General features: G+C 37.0%; 1 pseudogene; it reads left to right on the top strand.

Annotated features, from left to right (window-relative positions):
* Positions 1-708: 708 nt before the first annotated feature.
* Positions 709-808, top strand: LOC122127512 (annotated as a pseudogene).
* Positions 809-17,257: the final 16,449 nt, after the last annotated feature.

Here is a 17,257-nt window from a genome sequence, read left to right as displayed (position 1 = left end):
GATAGAATGTCAGAAGTGTAAGTTCCTGCTTGGTTGGATGATAGACAGGCCAGGACAATAGGTAATCATGCATATGAACAATTTTTTTCACTTTCTTGGCTTTAGCTACTTTTGAAATGATAAGTATAATTAACAATTATGTTTTGATAAAATACCTTCCATTCTGAACAATTCTGTCTGAACTGTTCATCTCTCTATGATCCCTTGTAACTAAGATTAGCTTTGTTCCAGTAAGACAATCTATGCTGTCAGGGTAAGATATTCTGGTTGGTCTGTTCCTACATGGAAGAAGGGTAAAGGTTTAGGTAGATATTTGTCCCAGCAAGACCTCATTTGGGAAATTTTAAGCTGCAGAAAGTTAGAAGTAGCTCTTAAGCAAGGCTTACTTTGAGTCCATTAGCTCCACAAAGTTAACTCAGTTGATAAATAAGTACTTGAAAAGCCACCACCTTTGGACTTATCTGTAAAGGTTTCAAAGTATGATCAAATTTAGAATGAAAATGACAAAATAGTCATTGACAAAAAAATTGTAAATGTGAGAAATCGAACAAACTATATAAGTTTTTTCCAGTATACACAGATTTTTAGAGAAATGAGATCAATAGCATTTTTAGGAACAATAAGGGTTCCTTGTTACAAAAAGGCAACTATGGATACATGCCTTTATAAAGATTATATCATTAAGTACTTAAATTTAGAGTACACTACATGCTTCAGCAGCAGGTCTACCCAAATTACAACAATACAGAGATTAACATGGCACTTGCACAAGGATGATATGAAAATTTGTGAAGTATTCCATATTTTTCATTCTTCTGATGCAAGAAATGAAAAAAAGTTATTAAAAAGTTGATTACAAAAATACAAGTGTAACATACATGTAATTCATAGAACTAAAGGTTAGTTTGACATCAGTGTATTAAATTTTCACCTTAGAAAGGTAACCTTTACAAAACTTGAAATTAGATAACATTGCCATTTTATCCCAAAGAAATAAAATAATATAAGAACCTAGTAAAAAAAGGAATCTTAAATACCTTCTATATGGAATGCAATCTGAAAGGTCACATTTATTAATGAATCTATACATGATATAACAATGTAGAATTCAAAGTATTATATCTAGGATGAATGAAATAGATTATGGACATTATACAAACATAGGTATACTTTTTTCAGAAATGCACTCGGAACATCTTTAGTTTCTATACTATTCATTCCAACAGATAAGTTAAAATTATTTCTGATTAAAAAAATCACAAACTCTGCAGGAATCATTATAGATGTATACAAACAACTCTTGAATACATTTTGATATCAAAGTCATGCAATTCACTTGGAAGAATACCATGGAATACATGAATTTTTATAGTAAGATATTGCTGATGCTTTGTATTGTGAAAAAACAATTTGTAGGGACACAAAAGATGGACTGGCATTTTTGAAATTTAAGAAATTAACCAAACCATAACGACTTAGGAGAACAATTTGTACAGCCTTTGACAACTTCAAAGAGGTAGTGATACATACTTATCCTTTTGGCAATATCAAATGCAGTTTCTTCCAAGTTGTTCTCCAGACCTTGTTTGATATAATGGTTCAACAGAAGGAGATACAGAGTATCTTTGCTATTTCTATTCCCAGCAGCAAGATGCAAGGGGGTCAAGAGCCCTTTAGTTTGGGGATTGGTATCTGCATCATGATGAAATAATAAAGAAGCCACTCTGGTATTATTCCACATATAAGCACTGTGCAGGGGTGTCCAGCCATTCAGAGTTATTGCATGAATATCTGCCTTGAGCTACCAACTCATGGACAATGTCTAAGTGTCCACTCTAGGCTTACCGATGAAAAGGGGTATACTCATCCTCATCCCTAGTATTCATCTGGGTGGCCTTTTTGGAAAGTAGTCTCCGCACCATAGTAAGCCGATAAATTTTGGCATCCCAAAGAAGAAATTTGTTTGGATCCTACTCCATTTTTTTCTTGCAATTCATACCATTCCTCACTATTTCATCTTGTTCCTTGTCTTCATCAGAATTGCCTAACCAGAGACTTTGAGATGTGGGAATGAGATGTCCATGTATTTCCCCAATAGTTCACATTGGTTGAACTAGTCAGAAAAAACTGGTGAATTTTTTGCATATGTATTTTCACCATGATTTATTTTCTCTTTTTCCATTTTTACTATTCTAAATTATTCTAACTGGAGAGTAGTGAATTGATAGAGAGCAGAGGAAAGATTTTCCTCAGTATTCAAAGGCACAGAGTGAAAATGAGGACCAGTGGTGTCTTCATGTGCAGCTTATTCTAGGAATGAGAAAATAGGAAACAATGCCTTCTATGTAAATGATTTGGGAAATACCATGTTATAGTGTAAGAGAACTCACTATTCAACATATGGTCTTTAAGAGCTTTCTAGTAGCTTTCTAATGTTGGTATTCAACATTATAAAAAATGTATAATGCAGTAGTAAAATAGAAGTCCTTTGTATGACTACCTAAATTCTTGTTTTTTAAAGACACTTGTTTTCATATAAAAATAGGCCTATCTATTGTCTGCAGGTGATTTTGATGATTGAAGATGCTTAATGAGAAGTCAAAATGTATTAGTAGTCCTTTGCTGCCAATTAAATTTCACTTTTTCTTCTTGGAGAATATAATGATCAAAGCAATAGTTCAGAATCATGCTTCAAGCGCAAGTGAATCACCAGTAAGTAATCCTCGATTCCATTTTCCACAAAGTTTTGTCACAGATACATTCTGCCTGCCTTCTCTAGCTGCTTTCCTAGCCTGGACCTGTTCCTTCATTGTACAGGAAAAGTGTGATTCAACTGATTTCAGTCAGATCTGTTAGTAGAATTATCAAGTATTTAGATTCTTTTTTTTTTAAATTATTTGTGGGGCCTGACCTCTGGGCCTGGGCACTGTCCTTGAGCTCTTCAAATCAAGGCAAGCGCTGTACCACTTGAACCACAGCACCACTTCTGGATTTTTCTGTTTATGTGGTGCTGTTTTGGGAAATGGCAGAGCAGAAAGTGAAATGATGCAATCAAAAATATAAAAGCAAAATAAATTAGGATAATTATGGAGCAATCATGAAAGAGAGAGAGGAAAAGAGACACAGATGTGCAATGACCTAGCTAGCCACAAAATCCATGCTTCTAATCAATTACAGAGCAAACAATTTTTTATTTTTTAAAAGAGATGGAAATAGAATTTATGTATTTACTTGAAATTAGTAAATACATTTTTAGTCGCCTACATAAAGAGACATAGCTTTGACCAAATTACAGACAAGAATCTTAATCCTTGGGCTGGGAAGGTGGCTCAGTGTAGAGTGCTTGCCTTGCAGCTTACTACAGTGCAGACACTACTTTCCAAAGAGGCCACTCATATGAATACTAGGGATGAGGATGAGTATACCCCTCTTCATCGGGAAGCCTAGAATGGACACCTAGACCTTGTCCATGAGTTGGTATCTCAAGGCAGATATTCATCCAATAACTGTGAATGGCTGGACACCCCTGAACAGTGCTTATATGTGGAACATATTGCAACAGCACACACACACACACACACACACACACACACACACACACACACACACATACACACACCCCATCAGATTTCTTCTTAAATATTTTTTGTGTATGGTCTTAAGAAGAAATTTACATTACTAACTTGAATTTCTGACAGGACAATATCATCACTGTACATCTTGCTTCTGTCCTTTCAGTTTTAAATTACTATATAAGTATGTGCATTACATAAGTATAGGAAAAAGTAGGAGCCACACGGGTGGCTCAGGTCTTTAATCCTACCTAATCAGAAAGACGAAATCTGATGATTGTGCTTTGAAACCAGACCAAGAAAAAAAAGTCCATTAGATTATGAATTGAAAGTAACCACAGAAGCTTGAAATGGAGTTGTATTATAAGCAGTAAAATGCTAGCCTTGAGAAAACTAAAACAAAATAAATAACAAATTCTGAGACAGAGCCAGGCCCTGAGTTCAAGCTCTAGTATTAGCACCAAACTAATGAATGAGTGAATGAACTAAAAATAAATTAAATGGTCACATGTGGAGAGACAGGTAAAATGTAACAACCATGGTGACTGGATTATGTATTATTTTGTAAAAAGGCAAATTATTATTTTTCCTAATCACTAATATTTTACTTGAACTTTTTTGTACAATAAACCCCGAATTTGACATGCATGTATATGTGTGTGTACATGTGCGCACATGTGTATGTATGTGTGTGTGTGTGTGTGTGTGTGTGTGTGTGTGTGTTCGTTTGCAATGTTGCTTGCCAATGAGGACAGAGTGAGGCTGAAAAGAGCTGTGTTGCAATGTTGTTATTTATCAGTGTTCCGTCCTGTCATTTCAGTGGAACCACCCTTCTTTACATTTTATTTGTCAAATAATAACATCATCATAATCAAAGTATTTACAACATTAAGTTAGATAAAAGAGATCACTTTCAGCTCTTTGTATATGTTAGGCAATAAGATACACATATATATGGGTAGTAAGTTATTGTTGTAAAATGACTGTCAGTACAAAATATGTATTTGACCTCTTAAATTGGTTATACTTTTAAGATATACTCATGGAGTGAGTTTGACTGACTTGACCAAACAGGTATTACTCTCTGGTTATTCCTGTGAAACTCAAGGTGGATAAACTCTTAACGGATTTCTGTTGAAAATAACTTTCTTTGTAAGATCATATCTATTCACAGTAAGATAATAAATCCCGTATTTTTTAGGTTTGAATATCCCATCATATTGACTGAAAATCAGTATTGTGGATATGTTTGTTAGATACACATTGCAAAAAAAAAAGCATGAGTCACCTCCAGATTGTGGATGCATTTGAAGTTGTATTTTACATACAAAGGTTTCTTCATTAATAGTTCTTTTGTGGGAGTAACTACCACAACTTTAACAATTAAGGCTTTTTGAATATCTTTTCCAATAGAAATAACATTCCAGAGCAAGTCTTGCAATTTCTGAAAACCCGTTGAATATTTTAGTGTTATTTCAGTTCATTGACTACACAGCTAAAGACATTTCTGAAATAAACATTGTTAAAATCTGAAAATGTAAGTAGGGATATAGGTTTTTTTTATGCATCATTTTATGAAAAGACAGTTCTTATGAAACTAAAAGATATAGACTAAAAGAATGGAAGTGAATTGGGTGAGCTAATTATTAGTATAACTTTGTTTTCTATTAGCGTAGTCCTTTGAATGTACATGATGAATTTAAATTATGTCTTTGTGACACTATGATTCAGTTACTTTTAGAATCTTTGTAGTTATAAGAGTGAATTTGTAGTGTAAATAAATGTCTTTGGAAATGATTAGGATTAATCTTGTGTTTTGTTTCCTACTCCCAAGAAAATGAGTTATTTTCAACTGTTAAGAGTTTACAATTGAATCTTCAGCATCATGAGAAATTTTGAACAAATATAGTAGTATTTATGTCTTTTGGGGGGAGGAGGGGGTCTGGTAGTGGGGCCTGAACTCTGGGCCTGGGCGCTGTCCCTCAGCTCTTCAGCACAAGGATAGTGCTCTTCGACTTGAGCCACAGCGCCACTTGCGGCTTTTTTCTTTTTGCTTATGTGGTGCTGAGGAATCAAACCCAGGGCTTCACGCATGCAAGGCAAGAGCTCTACCACTGAGCCACCTTCCCAGCCCTTTATGTCTTTTAAAACCAATTGTATTCACAAGTTGGAGAGGCTTTAATTCATACTTAGGTCTTGTTGTCTATGATTTTTATCCTCTCATTCCTAACATTAATGATTGGTCAGACTGCATTTTTGGGTACATGAAAGGTAAAATATTTATCTAGAGTCAAAGGTGATTTTTATATGTCTTATTTTAATAGCATTTTAAAGTAGTACCTTTCTCTCAAAATGTTGGGTATAAAAAGCAATGAAAATACTTCTAATGGTAAACAACTTAATTGAGCTACAATGTGGAAATGATTGGTCCATAAGACCTGCAGTCTGTTTCCATCAGGAATTGGGGAAGTCATTCTTTCAGTAAGACAGTGTTAAACAAAGATAGGGTCCCCAGGCAGTCAGTGTTGAGTAAAGGGATAGAATATGATTTCTGCTATTTTTACCTAGAAACCAAGAATGTTATACTTTAGCAATTCTTTTCACCAGGGAGGTATTCATTGATTATGAACTTTTAGTATTCATATTACAGTTCCCTATTTTCTAACAAAGATAAAGTGAAATATTATGAGTGTACACAATAATTCTGGGAAATTTTCCTAGAATTAGTAGACTAAGTGCTGGTATTTTAGTCATAAAATAGAATGAGGTTAATTGATTCAGTGGGAGATGAACCTCTGGCTAACACTTACCATGTGTGCAATGTTGTACTAGTAATTCCAACTCTGAGGACTTCAATATCACCGTCTGAGCATTAAAAATGTAAGTAGTTCCACTTTATGGAATTATTGTGAGGATTAAATTAGATACCATAGGTAAAGTACTTGGAAAAACAATCAATTAGCATTTGGCAAATTCTGCCTGTTATTTTATCATGTGGTTAATTCTAACATCTTTTACTGTGATTTTTATTGTGTTTCTTTATGATGTGCAATGTGATGGTTTTCCCAAACTGATTCTCACAATTCACATTCCATTCAACAAAAAGAAATGTGTAACAATTCCGTTTGTTTTGCTCCTTATTAACTTTTGTTTCCATTTTATTTTATAATGAAATGTTATTTCATAAATCTACTGCAGATGCAAAAATATGTTAATATATTTCTAACTGTATGTATTGTTCTATACATATACACATATAATACACAGGTTACAATGATTATTTATAACTTCTGTAACTATACAATTTACTAAATTATTAAAAACATCGACGGCTCATGCCTGGAATCCTGGTGACTCAGGAGGCTGAGATCTGACTATCATGGTTTGAAGCCATCCTGGGCAGGAATGTCCATGAGCCTCTTATCTCCAAACAACCAACAAAAATTCAGAATTGGAACTGTGGATCAAAGTATTAGAGTGGTAGCCTTGAGAGAAAAAGCTCATGGACATCACCCAGGCTCTTAGTTCAAGAACTACAATCTACCCCCCAAAAAATCTATTTAATTTACACCTGTGTAAGTAGAGTATTTCCATCACCCAAATGCACATCCATGCTCATTTGCAAGGTAACTCTGTTTTGCCTAAAGTACCACTAAACATTATGACTAAAGGACCTTTGGAATGTGGTTTCATTCTATCTCTCTAATGGATTTTCCCCACTCAAATACTCAAGTGTTACAATTGTTCTAATTATTAAAATCATAGCTTTTTTCTTTAATAACCCTAATATTAGAGTTTGAATGAGTGTTTTGTTCCCCTTAAATAGGTGTTCTTACCACTTTGTCATGCCCCCAGCCCTAAGTAATCCTGATTATTTTTCAGCTAGAAAATGGCTTCCTACTTGTGTATGAACTTGGCCTCAGTCCACTTGATGTTATTCTACCTGGAATTTAGAATAACAGGTGCATGGCATTGTGTACAGAACTTTCTGTTCCGTCTGGGCTTTTGCCACTATCCTCACAACATTGCACTCCCATGTAGTCACGAATTTCATAAGCTTGTCATACCTGATTTTTTTTCTAAATCTTTCATTTCCTGCAGGTTCTTGAGTAATGAATTAATTTGTGTTTTCTTGGGTTGTTTATTTCATTTGAATCTATGTGTTGAGTTGTTCCTCACTTTTCCTTTTGTTTCTTTCCCTCAAGTTCTTACCTAAAGTGCTGAGAAACCAATTCTTCTTTCTCAAGATAGTCAGGGTGAACATTATTTATTCCAAAGCAATTTCAGTATCTATGAATGGTATACACATGCTAACCGCTGAGAAGGGTGTTTTTATTTTCATGGCAGTCTTTGGCATGCACAGACAGATCATGAAATATATGAAGAAAATAAAACTACAGATGAATGCCAAGAGGAGAATAAGCTATTATTAATTGTTTGACAGAGGTTTCTCTTCTAGTGAAAGAAATATATTGCTTGATGCAGGATTTCACAAAATCATATTGCTAGGAGGAACCTAAAAAATCATCTAATACTATAGACTTGAAAGTGATGAATTGACTTCCTGAATAATTTACTTTTGTGTCAAATAAAAGCAGGCTTCCAAAAAGAGAGTTGATTTTAGAGAAACATGATGAATTTTATGTAAATATGTCCTTAGCTGATTTTGTTAATTTGTGAACTAATACAGGGAAATAAAGTACAGCAAGATAAAAAAAATATAAACTTCACACTGAAATACTCATTTGTGTTTTTGTATGTGTGCATGCATGTGCGAGTACACACACGCACATGTGCATGTGTTGCAGAGCTTCTGCAAGGCAAAGGACATAGCTAGCAAGATCGATAGAAAGCCCACGGATTGGGAGATGATCTTCATTAGCCATATAATGGACAAGGGTCTCATCTAAAATATACCTGGAACTCAAAAAATTAAATCCCCCAACAACAAATCCTCAGAGAAACAACTGCCCAATAAATAAGTGGGCTAAAGACTTAAAGGGAAACTCTGAAGAGGAAAGAAGGATGGCTGATGACATATGAAGAAATGCTCAACCTCTCTAGCTATAAAAGAAATGCAAGTCAACCCAACATTGAGATACCACCTCAGCCCAGTTAGAATGGCTATAATCAAGAATTCTAATAACAACAGATACTGGAGGACATGGGGACAGAAGGGAATCTTAGTGCATTGTTAGTGGGAGTGTAAACTTGTTCAACCACTTTGGAAAGTAGTATGGAGGTTCCTCAAAAGACTCCACATAGAGCTCCCCTATTTCCCAGCAATCCCACTTTTGGTCATTTACCCAAATTATCACAAACAAGACCATACTAAAGTTTCCAGCACAACTATGTTTATGGAAACATTATTTATAATAGGTAAGATATGGAACCAACCCAGATGCCTCTCATTAGATGAATGGATCTAGAAAATGTGGTAGATATACACAATGAAATTCTATGCCTGTATCAGAAAGAATAACATTGCCCCATTTGTTAGGAAATGGACAGACTTGGAAAAAATTAAGTGAAGTAAGCCAGGCCCAAAAATATAGGTCCCATGGTTTTCCTTATTTGCAAAAACTAGTATATTTTTGAGACAAGCAGAAAAGGTAAGATAAGTTCATGTTAGGTGAAATGAACCCCAAGATAATTATTGAAATGTTTTTTTTTCTTTCTTGCAATTGTTTCTAACATATTTGTAAGATTATTTCTTTGTTGCTTTGTATGTTCCTACCCCATGGTATAAACCCCTACTTCCATTTTATTTGATATTGTTATAATTTGTGGAGGGAATGGGCAAAATCCAACCTTTAAATATGGATAGGTCGGACCCATTGCAACAATGAGCTATACAAGTCATTATGTCCAATAAGGAACTTTACAACTTTTTCTGTTGGGGAGGTGGAGAGGGGAGATGGGAAGGGATGAGAAGTGGAAACAGGAGGAGGCAACAATGCTTGGTAAGAAATGTACTCATTACCTTACCCATGTAATTGAAACCCCTCTGTACGGTATTTTGGAAAAAAAAATTTTAAGTTTGTCAGAATAATGTCAAAAATTTTTGACAGAATAATCATTAGTGTCTAGCCTAGAATCTGGATATGGTTAGTAACTCTAGAGGATTTTCTCATGCTTTCAAAATTTTCGTAAACATATACAATAGAAGTCAAATGAGGTGGTTTATACCTATAATCCTAGCTACTCTGAAAATACAAATGTCGATAGTTGCAGTTCAAGGTCAAGTTGGAAAACATAAAAGAGACCTCCAGCTCAATCAATAAAAGCTAGGTGTGCCAATGAGTGGCTGTCGTGCTACCTATGTTGAACATAAACTAGGAAATTCACTATCCAGGTAGCTTAGGAATAAACAAATACAAGATTGTATCTCAAAAATAATCAAAGAAAAATTACTGGATGTGACATGGTTCAAGTGGTCAGAGGCCTGCCTGGCAAATGCAAGGCTCTGAATTTGAATCCAAGTATTTACCTCAAAAAATTAAAAGTAAACAATATGAATTATTTCTCTAAATCACTTCTCAGTGCAATTATTGTATGTATTCTTCAAATAATCTGGTAGTGAAGGCAGAGAACTGATTAAACCAGATCAATATAATAGGTGAAATGAACCCCAAGTTAAGAATTGAAATGTATTTTTTTTCTTTCTTGCAATTGTTTCTAACATATTTATCAGATTATTTCTTTGTACGGGGAACGCCTAGTTTCTTCATGGCTCACTCTTCATGGTGTGCTCATGTGGAACTATACACCAATTAGGCCTTCTAGGCCCCGAGTTCAGATCCCAGCCCTGCCAAAAGATTCATCTTGATGTCAGAAGCAAATTGTTGCCCCTTTTTTCCTTTCCTGTGCAACTCCTGGGTCTCAGCTAGGATGGAGAATGCATGGGCCACCCTGTGGTCATGGGAATAAGTTGTTATACATGTCAGCTGAGTTATACCTGTCATCATATACTCAAAAAATACACAATACATCCATGAATACCATACAAAACAAAGACAAGAACTACACTTAATATACGATGCAGTATACACACGGATGTGAATATACATCCCATGTTTTAATGATGCATTGAGGACTATTTTGGCCTCTCTGGGACTCAATCTCAGTTACTGGTAACAGCCCAGCTCCTTCTTGTCTCACAGTCTGGTGTGTTCTCGTGGACCCATTGGGAATTTGGGCCTCCTAGGCCTTGAGTTCGAATCCCAGCACTGCCAAAAATTCACCTTGATGTGAGAAGCCAGTCGTTGCACCTGTTTTCATGTGCTGTGCAAATTCTGGTAATCAGCTACGATAGAGAAGGTGCAACTCTATACTCATGGGAATAGGTTGTCTTCCAGATCACCACAGTGATATCTGTCAACCTATACTCAAGAAAATACACAATACTTTTCATCATAGAGGTCCTTCACTACTTTGATTAAGTTAATTCCTAGGTATTTTATTTTTTGTGGGGTTATTACAAATGGAGTTGCTTTCCTAATTTCATCCACACTTTTCTCATTGTTGGCATACAGAAAAGTCATTGATTTTGTGGGGTTAATTTTATACCCTGCTACTTTGTCAAAGTTTTGAAACAGCTTGAGTAATTTGGGAGTGGAGTCTATGGGATTATTTAAATACAAGATCATGTCATCTGCAAAGAGGGAGAGTTTTATTTCTTTTTCCCTATTTGGATCCCCTTTATGTATGCATCTTGTCTTATTGCTGTAGCTAAGCATTCTAATACTAGATTGAAGAGAAGTGAAAGCTTTAAAAACTTGAAAAAGGATATCAGAACAGAACTTAGAAAATGGCAAAACCTTCCATGCTCCTGGATTGGAAAGATTAACATCGCGAAAATGGCAATACTTCCCAAAGCTATCTACAAATTCCATGCAATACCTCTCAAAATTCCAACCTCATTCTTCAAGGAAATAGAAGAGGCAATCCAAAAATTCATATGGAACAATAAAAGACCCCGAATAGCAAAAACAATCCTCAACGCAAAGAACACTACTGGAGGAATATCAATACCAACTTGCAAACTCTACTATAAAGCCATAGTAATAAAAACAGCTTGGTACTGGCACAAGAACAGACCTCAGGACCAATGGAATAGAATTGAAAACGCAGAAATGAACCTACAGACCTATAGCCATCTAATGATAAGGGAGCTAAAAAAATAGAATGGAAGGAAGACAGCCTATTCAGTAAATGGTGCTGTCAAATTGGTTAACTACTTGTAGAAAACTAAAACTAGATCGTTAAATATCACCTTGCACTAGAATCAACTCCAAATGGATCAAAGACCTCAGAGTCAAAGCAGATACTCTGGAAACATTACAGGAGAAACCCTAGGTCTCCTTGGTGCAGGCCGAAATTTTCTTAATAGAGACCCAGAAACACAACAAATCAAAGAAAAGTTGGACAAATGGGATTGCATGAAGTTGCAGAGCTTCTGCATGGCAAAGGACATAGCTAGCAAGATCAATAGAAAGCCCACAGATTGAGAGAAGATCTTCACTAGCCATACAACGGACAAGGGTCTCATATCTAAAATATACTTCTAATTCAAAAAATTAAATCCTCCAACAAGAAATCCTCAAAGAAAGAACTGCCCAATAAATAAGTGGGCTAAAGACTTAAAGAGAATCTTCTCTGAAGAAGAAAGAAGGATGGCCAATAGACACATGAAGAAATGCTCAACCTCCCTAGCCATAAAATAAATGCAAATCAAAACAACATTGAGATACCAGCTCACCCCGGTTAGAATGGCAAAAATCAAGAACTCTAATAACAACAGATGCTGGAGGGGATGTGGACAGAAGGGAATCTTACTTCATTGTTGGTGGGAGTGTAAACTTGTTCAAACCCGTTAGAAAGCAGTATGGAGGTTTCTCAAAAGACTCCACATAGAGCTCCCCTATGACCCAGCAATCCCACTTTTGGGCATTTACCCAAATTTTTACAAACAAGACCACACTAAAGCTTCCAGCACAACTATGTTTATTGCAGCATTATTTACCATAGCTAAGATATGGAACCAACCCAGATGCCCCTCAGTAGATGAATGGATCAAGAAAATGTGGTATATATACACAATGGAATTCTATGCCTCCATCAGAAAGAATGACATTGCCCAATTTGTTAGGAAATGGAAAGACTTGGAAAAAATTATTTTAAGTGAAGTAAGCCAAGTCCAAAGAAACATAGATCCCATAGTTTCGCTTATTTGCAATATCTAGTATATGTCTGAGTCAAGCAGAAAATGTCAGATAAGGTGATGTTAGAGAAATGAACCCTAAGATATGTATTCAAATGTTTTTTTCTTTCATGCAATTGTTTCTAATTCATTTATAATATTATTTCTTTGTTGCTTTGTATGTCCTTCCCCTACAGTATAAACCCTGCTTTCACTGTATTTGCTGTCAGTACAATTTTTGGAGGAGAAGGGGAAAAACAAGTCGTTTAAGGATAACTGTGGACCCGTTACAACAATGAGAAGTACAAGTTTTCATGTCGAAAACGAACTTTACAACTTTGGTGTGTGGGTGGGGAGGATAGGGTCGGGGAGGGGGGTGGCTGGGAAGACATGTGAAGGGTAGACAAAGGAGGAGGCTGCAATGCTTGATAAGAAATGTACTCATTATCTTGTCCATGTAATTGTAACCCCTCTGTACAGTATGTTCAAAATAAAAAATAAAAATTAAAAAAAAAGAAAATACACAATACATCAATGAATAAGACACAATATAAAGAGAATGACTACACCAAATGCAAGATGTCACCCACCCATATTTGGAAATATATATCCTTTGTTTAATTATGAATTTATGACTATACTGGCCCCCACCGGGACTCCATCTCAGGTCCCAGAAATGGCTTAACTCCTTAGTGGCTCATAGGCTGGTGTGCTCACCATGATCCATTCACCAATTGGGCCTGCTAGGCCTTGAGTTCAAATTCCAGCACTGCCAAAGATTCATTCTGATGTGAAAAGCCTAGGGTTGCACACGTTTTCCTGTTCTGTAAATGTCCTGGGTCTCATTGAGGATGGAAAATGCTATATAAGCAACTCAATAGCCATGGGAATAGGTTGTCATCCATGTAAGCACAGTTATATCTGTCAACATATTCAATAAAATGCACAATACATCCATGAATAAGATAAATAAAAAATTAATAAAAAGTATAAATACACTGAATGCAAGATGCATAACACACCTGTAGGTAAAGAGAGATCCTATGTTTAAAAAAGGTGGGCTTGCTATTTTGTTCAGTGCTGGGGCTTCAAATCAGGTCCTGGACCAGGCCTGACATTCTAGTCTTCAAGGATGGTAGGCTTCCCCTTCCTCCTCAGTGCAACAGTGCTATCCAAACCTGAGTTTAAATCCCAACATTCACAAAAGATTCATCCTGTTGTCAGAAGCCAGTTGTTGTAAACGTTTTCCTCTCCTGTGTAAGTCCTGAGTCTCAACTAGGAAGGGGAATTCATAGGCAGCCCTATAACCATGGGAACAGGTTGTCATCCATGTCAGCACAGTTAAACCTGTCACCTTACTTAGTCAAATACAAAATACCTCCATGAAGTAGAGACAAAATCAGGAGAAGTTCACCGAACTTCTACAAGATGCTCTACACACATGTTTGTCAATATAGATCATATGTTTAAAGTATGAATTCATGACTATAGTGGACCACCCTGGTGATCAATGTCAGATCCTGGGAATGGCCTAGCTCATTAGTTGCTCACAGGTTAGTGTGTTCACCTTGACTTATTGGCCAGTTGGCCCTACTAGGCCCTGAGTTAAAATCCCAGCACTACCAACAAGTGAATCGTGGAGTAAAAGCCAAGTGTGAAACTTGGTTTCCTTTTCTCTGAATATCCTCGGTGATCCTGAGAATCCTGGCATGATGGAGAACATTTCTATAAATCTAGATGCTCTGTGAAAGGATGTCATCAATGTAATACATGGAAGGAGTTTCATCATAGTACAATCAATGGTAAATAAATTAATAAACAAAAAATACAAGAACAACCACACCAAACATGTATGGACTGAACATCTATAGGTAAGTATCAATCCTATCTTTACAATGTGTATAAATAGTATGTTTCCGGGGCTGTTGCTTGAATTCAGGACTAGTGAACAGGCCTGACTTTCTTATCTTCATCCCCATTGCTGTAGGTTTACCCAGATCCTGAGTTCAAATCCAAAGCCTGGAAGAATAAACAGCGTGAATTGCAAGCCAGGGAGCTAAATTTTTTTAATTTTACTTTTCTCAATACGGTGCTTGAACTCAGGTCGTGGCAACTCTGCCTCAGGTTTGATCACCCTAGGCTGGGGTACAGCCACTAGATCTGCAGCTCCTCCTGGGACCCTAGACCCCCAGGCCTTGCAGGGAAAGCAATGCACAGAAAAAATATGGCCATTTTATATTTTCTTCCTTTGTATGGTGACCCTCATTGGTCTGAGTGACACTGTTGCAAAGGGTACTTCAACTTGCATTGCTGAAGGCTGCCAGACTATCAGGATTAACAATGGAATGTTGTCAATGTCATGGTTGAATGAATTGATCATGGAAGATGCTCTATAAAATTAAATTAAAATTTCAGGAGGCTGATTGATTTGATTTAATATTTATGAAGCATTGAAAGAATAAAATTACTTAAAGGAACGCAATAATTTCAGGACACTGATTTCATTAATAGTTTACGGATGAAAACAATTTATTAATTACATTGAGGCAGAATTAATACCCAGGAATTGGTAAGAATGTAGTCTATATAAGTGAATAATGTATAGACATCTTTGACACTCTATAAAGATATATATTTATTAGCGTACTGCCATCTGCATGTCAATCTTTTCTTATTTTGATAACCCCTGGGGCTTAACCTGAGGTCCTGGGAACACTCTGTCAGCTCAATTTGCCACAGGATGGCATGCTAACACTCACCCATTCATGAATTGGGCCTTGTGGGCTTGTAGGCCTTGAATTCAGATGCCAGCATTACCAAAAATGAATCGTGGAGTAAGAAGATAATGGTGACACATGTTTTCCTTTTCTGTGAAAGTCCTGGGTGTCAGGGATGAAGACCTATATCCTGTATAATCAATGTAATCAATGTTTTATGTTCCATAATAGTAAATAAAATAAATGGTCAATACATGAATAAAACAAAAAAATAAAATAACTACTGAATGCAATATGGAGTCAACTTATGTATATAAATATAAATCATATATGTAAATTGTACATGAACAGGATGTTTTCTAGTGGTGGGGATCTGTTTTAGGCATGAGGAACAGACCTGAATTTCTTGACTTCAAGGAGGCCAGCTTCCCATTCCCACACAGTGCAACAGAGTTACCAAGACCATGAGTTTCAATCCCAGTCCTGGCAGAAAAATGGCACTTTTGCAGTATGTGAGGCCCAATTCTTATGTATTTTATTATGCCTAAATTTTATGAATGTGATTGTTTAAAGGTTTAATAAAGAATTAACTAAAATCGGTCAGTATCCTGTAATATAATTGTGTATAATTTTATCCTAGAATCATTCAAGAACTGCCCTTTCAATCATGACATACATCACATTCCATTGGTATTCATATGGATAGGATGAGTTCCTTAGGATCTCCTGCCATTTGGAGGTGGCAGGACCAGGATTCCAACTGTGGGCTCCAACTCCCACCACTTCAACTTGGGGATAGGGTACTCACCGTTCTGTCCAAGAATATCAGCAAGACCAATGATTAGGCAGGCACCAGTGGCTCTCAGCAGTCCTCCTTGATACTTACAAGGTTGTGATGGGAGGATCATGGTCAAAGTCATCCTAGGCAGGAAAGTCCTTGAGACCTCTCTCCAACTTCAGTTCCAACAAAGCCAGAAGCCCAGGGCTCCAGTGTGGAAGGCGAGCCTTGAGCAAAAGCAGCTCACAGACTGTTCCCAGATCCTGAGTTCAAGGTCCGGGTCTGGTAACAAACAGACATACACAATAATCTGTGCAGCCATCCAGCTAAAGAAGGTCATCCTCTTTTCTCCAACTAAATTGGTCCCTGGGAAAAGGGCTGGGGAAGCTGCTGTCTTCTTGACTCCACCCATGCTGCTTGCATCACAGAATTCTAGCCACACCCCCATTATTTCATGGTTCTTTCTAACCAATGGGATACAAGAATGGTGGCCACGCCCACATTCCATGCTGCCCAGTAGCACCTGGATTCCCTCTGTTAGTTTCCAATACTACCAGCAATTGAGGAAGGTAGAGGTGGCTGAGTGGTGAGGAAGAGACTCAAGCGACTTTGGAGTATAGTAAGAAATGGAGATGCCAGCCCACACCCTGGCTCCCTCCCCCCTTCCCAAGGTGCAGGATTTCAAACCTCAGGTAATGGTGCACTGCCAGCCCACCTAAAGCCCTGACCTGGTCCCTGGCCCTGGTTCTCTGCTCTTGGCCCATCTGTTTCCGGGGTCAGACACTCCTCTGGGGGCACCATGACCCCCTGCTTATTTCCTCACCCTGGCTCTGAAGAGCCACCTTTCTGTCTTGGGCATTTCTGAAACAGAGACTCAATATATGCTCTGGTTGGTCTGGATTGAGGTCCTCCTATCTGGGACAGGTATGCTCCACCAGGCTTGGTCCTCTGTAGTTGGGATGGTAGACCTGTAGCGCCATGCTCAGTC

This window comes from Dipodomys spectabilis, unplaced genomic scaffold, assembly GCF_019054845.1.
Source record: "Dipodomys spectabilis isolate Male_0828 unplaced genomic scaffold, ASM1905484v1 ptg000301l, whole genome shotgun sequence".
NCBI classification, from domain to species: Eukaryota; Metazoa; Chordata; class Mammalia; order Rodentia; family Heteromyidae; genus Dipodomys; species Dipodomys spectabilis.
This window is presented reverse-complemented; position numbering and strand designations above follow the sequence as displayed.